The sequence below is a fragment of the Hemicordylus capensis genome, chromosome 5 (assembly GCF_027244095.1).
Source record: "Hemicordylus capensis ecotype Gifberg chromosome 5, rHemCap1.1.pri, whole genome shotgun sequence".
NCBI lineage: Eukaryota > Metazoa > Chordata > Lepidosauria > Squamata > Cordylidae > Hemicordylus > Hemicordylus capensis.
Window position 1 is genome coordinate 86,719,499 of NC_069661.1, and position 9,975 is coordinate 86,729,473.

The window sequence follows — 9,975 nt, forward strand, 5'->3', positions numbered from 1 at the left end:
ACAAAGCAATCGCCTAAACTCCAGTTTTATGTTTCTTGAGCCCACAGAAAACCTGGTCTGCTATTCTCATATCATTGTTAAGTTTGAACTTTGTTCAATTCATTACATTTGTAGGCCTTTCCAAAAGACTGTTTTGTAATCCCTAGTGTGTCCCCAATAGGGCAAGTTAAAGTTTACCCAGATATATTTCAGGAGACTATCCACATTGTACACTCTTGGCCAATTGCTTACACAACATAAGTGACAAGTCTTATTGCAAACTGTCTAGAATGCTTGTCCTTTGCTCCAGACAAAGGGTCTTTTTTCCAATGTCCAATAAATGAAATGATACATACCCTCTAACATTTCAACTGGCAGGCCCTGGCAACAGTAACTCATGCCCTCGTCATCTCTCGTCTGGATTACTGTAATGCGCTCTACCTGGGGATGTCTTTGAAAACGACCCAGAAGCTTCAGTTGGTCCAGAATGCAGCAGCCTGACTGCTTATAGGCGCTAGGAGATATGATAGTGTAACACCTTTCTTGCGGTCGCTGCTTGAGGTTACCTGTTTGCTTCCGGGTCCAATACTAAGTGCTGGTTCTCACCTTAAAAATTCTTCAGGGCTTAGCACCTGCTTACCTGCCAGACCACCTCTCCCGGCCAGTCCTGTCCCATTCTGTGAGATCTTCTCAGGTTGCCCTTCTTTCAGTCCCTGGTCTCAGAGAGGTCCATAGTACTAGGGCCTGTGGAAGGTTTTTCTCTGTTGCTGCCTCTTCACTTTGGAATTCTCTTCTCCCCCAGATTTGGTCTGCCTCCTCCCTTTCAGCCTTCAAAACCTCATTGAAGACATTTCTTTTTGGCCAGGTGTTTGCCCTTTAATTATTATTATTATCATTATCATTATTATTATTATTATTATTATTATTATTATTATTATTATTATTTCTTGTTTACACAGTCAGACAGGTGTTATTGACTGGTTTGTTTTATCCAGACATCGAGTCCTTCCCAAGGACCTGGGATGGCTGAATTTTATTGTCAATTGTTATAGATCTCGTCGCAGAATATAGGCTGTTCCCAGTAAAGCTGCTTTTTGTAATTGGCTGATGGTGATTTCTGTGGCCCCTATGGTGTTGAGGTGCTCTTCAAGGTCTTTTTGGACCCAGGGTGCCAATTACCACTGGGATTATTTTGGTCTTTTTCTGCCACAGCCTTTCAATTTCAATTTGTAGATCTTTGTATTTGGTGATTTTTTCTATTTCTTTTTCTTCTATTCTGCTATCCCCTGGTATTGCTATGTCGATTATTTCGACTTGTTTTTCTTTCTTCTCGACCACAGTTATATCTGGTGTATTGTGTGGCGGATGTTTGTCTGTTTGTAGTCGGAAGTCCCATATTATTTTTACATCTTCATTTTCTACAACTTTTTCAATTTTATGGTCCCACCAATGTTTGGCTACAGGTAGCTTGTATTTTTTGCAGATGTTCCAGTGTATCATCCCTGCTACATTGTCATGCCTTTGTTTGTAGTCAGTCTGTGCGATCTTCTTACAACAGCTGATCAGGTGGTCCACTGTTTCATCTGCTTCTTTACAAAGGTGGCACTTGCTGTTTGTTGTGGATTTTTCTACTTTTGCTCTTATTGCATTTGTTCTTAGTGCATGTTCTTGTGAAGCCAGTATTAAACCCTCTGTTTCTTTCTTCAAGTTGCCATTCTTAAGCCATTGCCAGGTATGGCAACTTGAAGAAATTGCCATAGAATAATAATAATAATACTTATTATTATTATTATTATTATTATTATTATCATCATCATCATCATCATCATCATTGGTTTATTTATTCCGCCCCCCACCCGCATAAATCTTGGATGCTGTTCTTGTTTGTACAGTCTGTACAAACAAGAGTCTGTGGATTGGGCAGTATATTAAATCTCTTTAAAAATAAAATAAAATAAATTTCTCTAATGAAAACATGCCTATATATGGCTTGGCCAAGCTACCTGGGAGACATGGTTTACAATGTGTAGGAGACGTGACCCAACAAACTGGGAGGCCTGGCATTAGGGGTGTGCACAGAACTGCTCCATGTGGCAGTGGCACGGCTCCCCTAGGCCCCACGGGCACTTCTCCCATCAGTGCAGGCCAGCGGGGGCCCAGTTCAGGCCATTGGAGTGACCTCCACACATGCATAGAGGCCATTGACATCACCATGCACATTTAGGAACATAGGACACTGCCATATACTGAGACAGTCCATCTAGCTCAGTATTGTCTACACAGACTAGCAGTGGCTTCTCCAAGGTTGCAGGCAGGAGTCTCTCCCAGCCCTCTCTTGGAGATGCCAGGGTGGGAACTTGGAACCTTCTGCATGCAAGCATGCAGGTGCTCTTCCCATTCCCTAAGGGGAATATCATCTTACAGTCAAATGCAACCAGGGCAGACCCTTCTTAGCAAATGGGACAATTCATGCTTGACCAGCTCTCCTCCTTTGCATCATCACACAAAGAAGACACCAAACACTAGGAGAAGGTGAGTACTACCCCACTTTTGTAATTTTCTTGTAGGACAGAGCTTGAAACCTTTAATTAGTTGACAACTGCAGGTAAGACCTAGCTTCCAAGTAAACAAGCTCTATATATTCTAAATAGCCAATTCAACTAGTTATGAAGTTTAAATCCGAGCAGGGGAGGGGGTGCTTCCCAGTATATTGCATGTAGTGTTGCATGTAGGACTATCTGCCTGAGGGGCAGAAGTTGTCAGTGTGCACTTGGGGCAAAGATCTCCTGGCTCTCAGAAAACAAGTTCATCCCCTCAAAGCCAAGGTGGCTGACCTAAAGAAGCTCAGGGAGGCAGAGAGGTATGTGGGTGAGACCCTCAGGGATGCAATAGAGGCATCCCACTCCCAGGCTGACAGCTACTCTGCTGTCATGGAAAATGAAGGTCTCAGGGAAGGAGGACATCAGTCTGAGGAAGAAGGGAATGCTCCCTTAGAAGGGACCCCTTCCTTGGGTGATATACCCATATCCTCTTGCACAGAGGATATTCCGTGCGAGGTGGGGTCCTCCTAGCAGTGGGCGATTTGATCGTTAGGAGCACAGAGAGATGAGTTTGTGACAGGCCCGGTGACTTGCCTGCCTAGTGCAGAGGTAGCAGATGTCATGCAGCATCTAGATAGGCCGTTAGGCAGTGCTGGGGAGTGTCGTGGTGCACATCAGCACCGATGATGTTGGGAAATGCAGTTGGGAAAGCCAAATTTAGGCTGCTAGGTAACACACTCAAGTCCAGGACCCCCAGGGTGGCATTCTTTGAAGTGCTACCTATTCCATGAGCAGGGAGAAGCAAATCAGAGAGGCATCAAAGAGAGACAGAGCAGTAATAATAGGTGTTTTCAATTATCCTCACATAGACTGGGCAAATTCGCATGCAGGTATTGACAGAGAGGCCAGATTTCTAGAAATGCTAAATGACTGTGCCTCAGAACAGTCATTTAGCATGTCAGCCAGCAGCTGACCCCCATCTCCCTGAGGCTCTCTCTCGCTTTGGGAGCAACCTTGTTGCAGCTCTCTGTTGGTGGCAGAGCTGCCACTCTCAGGAGGGCTCAGAGTGCTGACCCAGAAGTGTTTGCATCATTTCCTGGGCTGGCAGTATAAAAGATCACGCTGCCCTGGGCTCTGTAACATCAGTTTCAGCAGAGGGAAGAAGAGAGAGGAAGGGAGTATTCTATCTGCCCTGTGTCATCTTGCTTTGGAAGGCAGTGAGTAGAGTCTGTGGTAAGTGCCCGCAGTTGAAACCCCAAGTATAAAAGATCCCGCTGCCCTGGGTGGTGAGCTTGCCGCTGGTGGGGATGCCACCAAGGGGGTGACACCAAAGGGGGTCGCCCCTCTGGGAACCACAAGGTCAAGGGCTCTATTCTGCTGGCTGGGAGTAATTTCTAGTTGTTTTAATTATGTGCCTGAGTGAGGATGTGGACATGGGGAGAGCTGGAGGTGCTTCAATTAGAGTGATTACAGGTAGGGGAAGGTATGGTGTGGTGTCTCACATCAGAAGAGGGGAAGAGTGGTTCAACATCTTCTCCCTATCCCTTCTTCTGGCTGTTCCCGTAATAGGAGGGTTCCTGGCTGCCTTACCAGCTTGTCCCTTGGCCTGCTGGTGCTACTGTTTAATGCCAGGTTGGTCAAGAATGAAATCTCTGTCCTCCATTATTTAATTGTGGAGGAAAGGGCTGATTTGGTTTCTATTACAGTGATCTGGGTGGGGGAGATTAGTCTTTCCCAGCTGCATCCACCTTGGTATTTAGTGCAGCATTAGGATTAGCATAGGCTGGAGGGCCGGGGAGCCGGGTGGCAGCTGTAATTTATAAAAGCTCTGTTTTCCTCGCTAGGCCCCCTGTCCACGTGAGTGCTGGTTAGTATTTGTACCCGCTGTTGGGCTCTTGGGACAGAGTGGGGATTCTATTGGTGTGCTGCTCACCCTGCTGCCCAGCTGTTATGGCTGCCATGATAATCATGGGGCTATCCCAATATGCTGTTGGCCAACACATGCATTGGGGCACACTCTGCATCTGGTTTTTTTCGACTGGACAAGAGGATGGTGATTTGAAGTGGGGGGTATGACATCTATGCCCTTGTCATAGTCAGATCACTTCCTTCTGAGGCTTAGAGTCTTAGCAGCTACACCTCTCTGCCAGGGCGGGGGACCTATAAAAATGGCCCACCCTCAGAGACTGGTGAACTCTGATGGATTTCTGGGTGCTCTGGGGGATTTTCCAGCTGGCATGGCAGGCGCTTCTGTCGAAGCTCTAGTTGCTCTCTGGAATGGAAAGATGACTTGGGCGGTGGACACGATCACTCCCAAGTGCCCTCTCCCACAAAGCAGAGCCTGTGCAGCACCTTGGTACACACCTGAGCTGAGGGCAATGAAGCAAGCTGGGAGACGGTCAGAATGTAAGTGGAAGAAAACTTTGGGTGAGTCTGAACTAAGGTTACAGCTCATTATCAAGCCTACTCTGTGGCAGTGATGCAACAGAAGAAACACTTTTTTCCGCCCACCATTGCATCCTCTCAGTGTTGTCCAGCGGGCCTTTTCCGAGTGGTGCAGGGCCTTTTGAAATCTGACCCTGTGCAGGATGTATTAGAATCCGCAGCAGCACGCTGTGATGCATTTGCACAGCATTTTGAGGATAAAGTTGCTCACATTCGCCATAGGTTGGATACTATGGCTGATGCAGGATCATTGGGAGAGGTGCCCAGAGTAAAACCTGGTTTAGTTTTGCTGGAAGAGTTTCAATTATTGGTGCCTGAGGATGTAGTCAAGGTGTTTAGTCGAGTTTGGCTGACCACGTGCATGCTTGACCTTTGCCCTTCATGGTGTATTAAATCTAGCTGGGTCCAGCAAATTCTAAATGCCTCATTGAGAGGAGTGGTCTCAGCTCCACTGAAGGAAGCTGCTATTCAACCTTTCCTAAAGACGCCCAGTCTGGACCCAGAAGATGTAAACAACTATAGGCCTGTGGCCAATATTCCCTTCCTGGGCAAGGTGCTTTAGTGGCTGACTAGCTCCAGACACTCTTGGAGGAAACAAACTATCTAGATCCTTTTCAATCAGGCTTCAGGCCCAGCTTTGGAAAAGAAACTTCTTTGGTCACCCTGTGGGATGACCTATGCAGAGAGAGAGAGACAGTGGAGTGCAAACCTGTTAATTCTCTTTGATCTCTTAGCGGCTTTCAATATCATTGACCATCATGTCCTTTTGATTAGGCTGGCTGAGCTGAGTGGTTCACTTTGGAGGTGGTTCCATTCCTACCTTGAGGCTTGTTCCCAAAAGGTGATGCTAGGGGATTACTGAAACCACCTAATGGTGCAGCGGGGAAATGACTTGATTAGCAATCCAGAGGTTGCTGGTTCGAATCCCCACTGGTATGTTTCCCAGAATATGGGAAACACCTATATCAGGCAGCAGTGATACAAGAAGATGCTGAAAGGTGTCATCTCATACTGCATGGGAAATGGCAATGGAAAACCCCTCCTGTATTCTGCCAAAGAGAACCACAGGGCTCTCTGGTCACCAGGTGTAAACATTGACTTGATGGCACACTTTACCTTACCTTTACTAGGGGATTAGTGCTCATTCCCTTGGCATTTATGCTGTGGGGTTCCGCAGGGTTCCATTCTTTCCCCAGTGCTGTTTAACGTCTACATGAAACCGCGGGGAGAGCTCATCCCGAGATTTGGCTGAAGTGTCATCAATATGCAGATGACACTCAGCTGTATCTCTCTTTTTCATCAGATACAGGTGAGGTGGTGACTGTCCTGAATCGGTGCTTGGGTGCAGTAATGGACTAGATGAGGGTGCATAAGCTGAGACTCAGTCCAGGTAAGACAGAAGTACTCTTGGTCGGTACTTCCTCTGCCCGGATGAAAGATGTTCAGCCTGTTCTAGATGGGGTTGCACTACCCCATAAGAACCAGGTTTGCAGCTTGGGGCTGCTCATTGATCCATCACTGTCACTAGAGGCTCAATTGGCCTCTGTGGCTTGGAGTGCCTTTTATCAGCTTTGGCTGATACAGCAACTGTGACCGTACCTGGACAGAGATATCTTGGCCAGAGTTACTCATGCTTTGGTCAGAGGCGTAACTAGGGAAAACGGCGCCCAGGGCAAACACTGAAATTGCGCCCCCCCCCACCTTTTTTAAGTACTGACATCTTGTTCCACAATGATTAGGCAATGATATGCAGATGAAAATTTCTCTGGAGAAATGAGAGAGATTTCCCCTCAAAGCTGTTGTGGCATTAAACCTAATCAAGCACTATTAGAAACTCAACAACTGTACACACATAAGAGGAGGGGAAGAGGGACACACCATGTGAGCCACTAGACAGAGAACAACTTAAACGTAAACTATTTGAAAGTGGTCACACATTTCCCATAGTGGGCACACATTTCTTTTGTCTTGCTGTTAACAAGTTCTGAAAGCTTTTGAAAGAAAAACTTGCAAGATCTGTTTATGAGAGTCAGAAGTGGGATGCACACACACACACACCATGAATGGCAATTCCTCTTTCAAAGCACTTTCCGTTCGGGGGGGGGGTCGTCCATAATCCATCTCCAGCTTTAGTCCGTAACTGCAGCTATGTCCCCCAGTTCCCACTCAAGTTACTAAAATGCTAAAATTAACTAGACCATTAGCCTGAATCAGGAGCAGCTTCTGGTCCATTCAAGTTCACTCTTAAGGAAACTGCATATTGTTCTTGAAAGGCAAGGCTCATTGCTGAGATTTAGTCTTGTGCTACTTCATATCCCCTTGGCGTTTTTCACACAGGGCTTTTTTTTCCTTCCATGTTTTTATACCGCTTGAGACGTACATCTCTAGGCGGTGTACAAAATTTAAAATATTTAAAAGTCAGAAATTAAAACACATAACAATAAAAACAATAGAATAAAATAATGATTAAAACAGGTTTTTAAAATTATTAAAAATTAATTCTAGTTAAAAGCCTGAGAAAACAGTAGTCTTGAGAGTCTTCCTGAAAAACAAACAGAGAAGGAGATGCTCTTATCTCAGTAGGGAGAATATTCCCAAGCCCTGGGGCAGCCACAAAGGAAAACCGGTCCTGGGTTGCCACCAAACAAGCCGGTGGCAACTGTAACAGGACCTCTCCAGAAGATTGTAACAGGTGGCAGGGATTACGACAAAGGAGGCACTCTCTCAAATAGCCTGGATCCAAACCGTTAAGGGCTTCATAGGTAATAACCAGCACTTTGTATTTCACCCGGAAACACTGGCAGCCAGTGCAGTTCTCCCATCAATTCCGGAGCGGAGGATGTGCATTCACAGACCGGCTAGACTTACCCCAAAGTCCCTGCACACTATCACGGAGCACTTCACACACGATTTGAGTTTTTCACTGCATGTTAAGAGTGTAGCTTATATTATATATTACCTAGATATTTATATTATATATAAATATCCAGGTTAAAAAAAATCCACTTTTTGCTTCCGGGGTGGGGGTGGGGAGACTATGAATGAACAGTAAAGCCTCGCAGTAAACTCACAGTTAAGCCTGCTGTGTGAAAAACGCCCTGATTCACTTTAAAGGGCTACATGGACAGATATGTGGATATGCACTCACATGTACCTAAACATTTTAGAGCCAGTTCCAGAACGGTTGGGAGTGGAGGCAGAGATAATGCAGTACTCATCACAGGAACTATACAATAGGTATTCAATAGCTATATCAGAAAGGTACACATACATAAAAGGTACAAAGGTACTGCAGTAAGGTCAGCCACACTACTGCTTTTCACTATTTTCTTTCCAATTTACTGGCTGACACACTACAGAAACTTGAAAACCCATTTTGTGCAGAGACCATCACAGTCACGAGACAGAAAAAATGGACCTATGGCAATGACAGCAGTACAGTGCACATTCTGTACTCTGGAAAGCTCTCATTTGAACACAGCTTGAATTAATTTCCCAGCTCATCTGTTTCAGAGGGCCACACTAGATACAACGATGGCAAACCTGTGTCTCGCACAACTGGGGTGCAACCAGCGCATTATAAGTGCTTGGGGCAGGGGAGAGATTTTAGAGTACAGCATAGGCAGGCAAATGAACACTTTTCCAACCCGTGTTCTCACCTAAAGTGTTTCTCTCCAGCTACTTTTCTCCCACTGGGAGTCCATGAGGTTATCCCTTCCAAGAGAAAAACTACTGGAGAGAAGTTGGGAGTGGGGGAAGTATGGGAGAGGAAAGGGTTCCGTTTCTCCCACTCCTTCAACTCTTTAAATCTCGTACTCTAGCCCCCTTTGCTCTACAGGGAACCAGAACAACCTGGGTTGGATTAAGCCATATCACCCTCACACTATCATAGATGCAAGGCTTAAGGTGCCATTGGGGAGGCCCTGGAGGCAAGCAGGAAAGCTCTTTGCCTTCATTGCCCTAGGGACAAATAGCAGTTTCACTCACAGTCACTCCCTTGCAATCATCTCTTTAGATCTATATGCACACACCGTGCAGAAGCTGCAAAGGAAAGTAGGTGCTGCAACCAATTAAACCACTAAGACGAGAGAAAAGCACACACAGAGAAACCTCAATCAAGATAGCAAAAGAACCTGTTCTTTAATGACAATGCAGCTTGCCTCACCAACCCAAGGTCTGAATCCAAATTGTGATTTTGTAAACTACAGGAGCACTGCTGGAAAGGCACAAACATGCGGTTGGTGACAGCCAAAGTTTCACCCATGAAATACCCGTTTGTAACCATAAGGAAATCTACCGCTATCCTTATGAGTACAGTGCTTATATGGGGAAATTGGGGGGGTGGTGCTAATTTGGTCATATGTGCTTGCCTTAGCAGATTCCCACTCCTCTTGGAAAGAGAGAGGAAGAAAAGACTCAATCCCACCTTTGAAAAACACCCCCTTAATTTAAAAAAAAAAAAAGGAAGAGAGAAATGCATTTCAGGCAAGATGTATGGATGCATTTACACCCCAATCCTCTCCCTCCCCAGATCTGCATTAAACTTCAAGATACTGTACGCAAAGAGATAAAGGGTTTTGCTTGACAGCTTTGGAGAAAATTGGTTGGGGGTGGGCGGGCGGAGGGCTTGAAAGCGGCGAGGGAAAAGAACTGGCAAGTGCATCAAGGTAACCCTACACTTTCCCCTAAAAATACCCACGACAAGGATCAAAGCGGAGTCTGGTGCGTTTCCTGGGCAGCCCCCACCCTGTGCCGGAGGAATCCAAGAAAGGTGTGTGGTGAGCGGGTGGCAGGAAGAAGAAGAAGAAGTGCCAAGAGAGACTGTAGCGCCTGCAAACCTGGCCAAGGCAGACACGCGGCCGACTGCTGCGTCGCCCCAGCACCGGCCGGGCTCCCTGTTCCTTAGCCAAACGCCACAACTTACCCAAACTCTGAGGTGCAACAGCAGCACTCTCGGGCAGAGGGATGCAGGAGCCTCACCCAGCCCCGCCCCCAGCCTGGCCCGCACCAC

The 9,975-nt window shown here is 46.3% G+C and overlaps 1 long non-coding RNA gene across 1 annotated transcript; it reads left to right on the plus strand.

Moving 5' to 3' along the window:
• Positions 1 to 3,623: 3,623 nt before the first annotated feature.
• LOC128325933 (uncharacterized) lies at positions 3,624 to 9,395 on the plus strand. Its single transcript, XR_008307748.1, has 3 exons — positions 3,624 to 3,752; positions 6,268 to 6,354; positions 8,980 to 9,395. It is a non-coding gene; the product is annotated as an uncharacterized LOC128325933 (long non-coding RNA).
• The last annotated feature ends 580 nt before the right edge of the window (positions 9,396 to 9,975 follow it).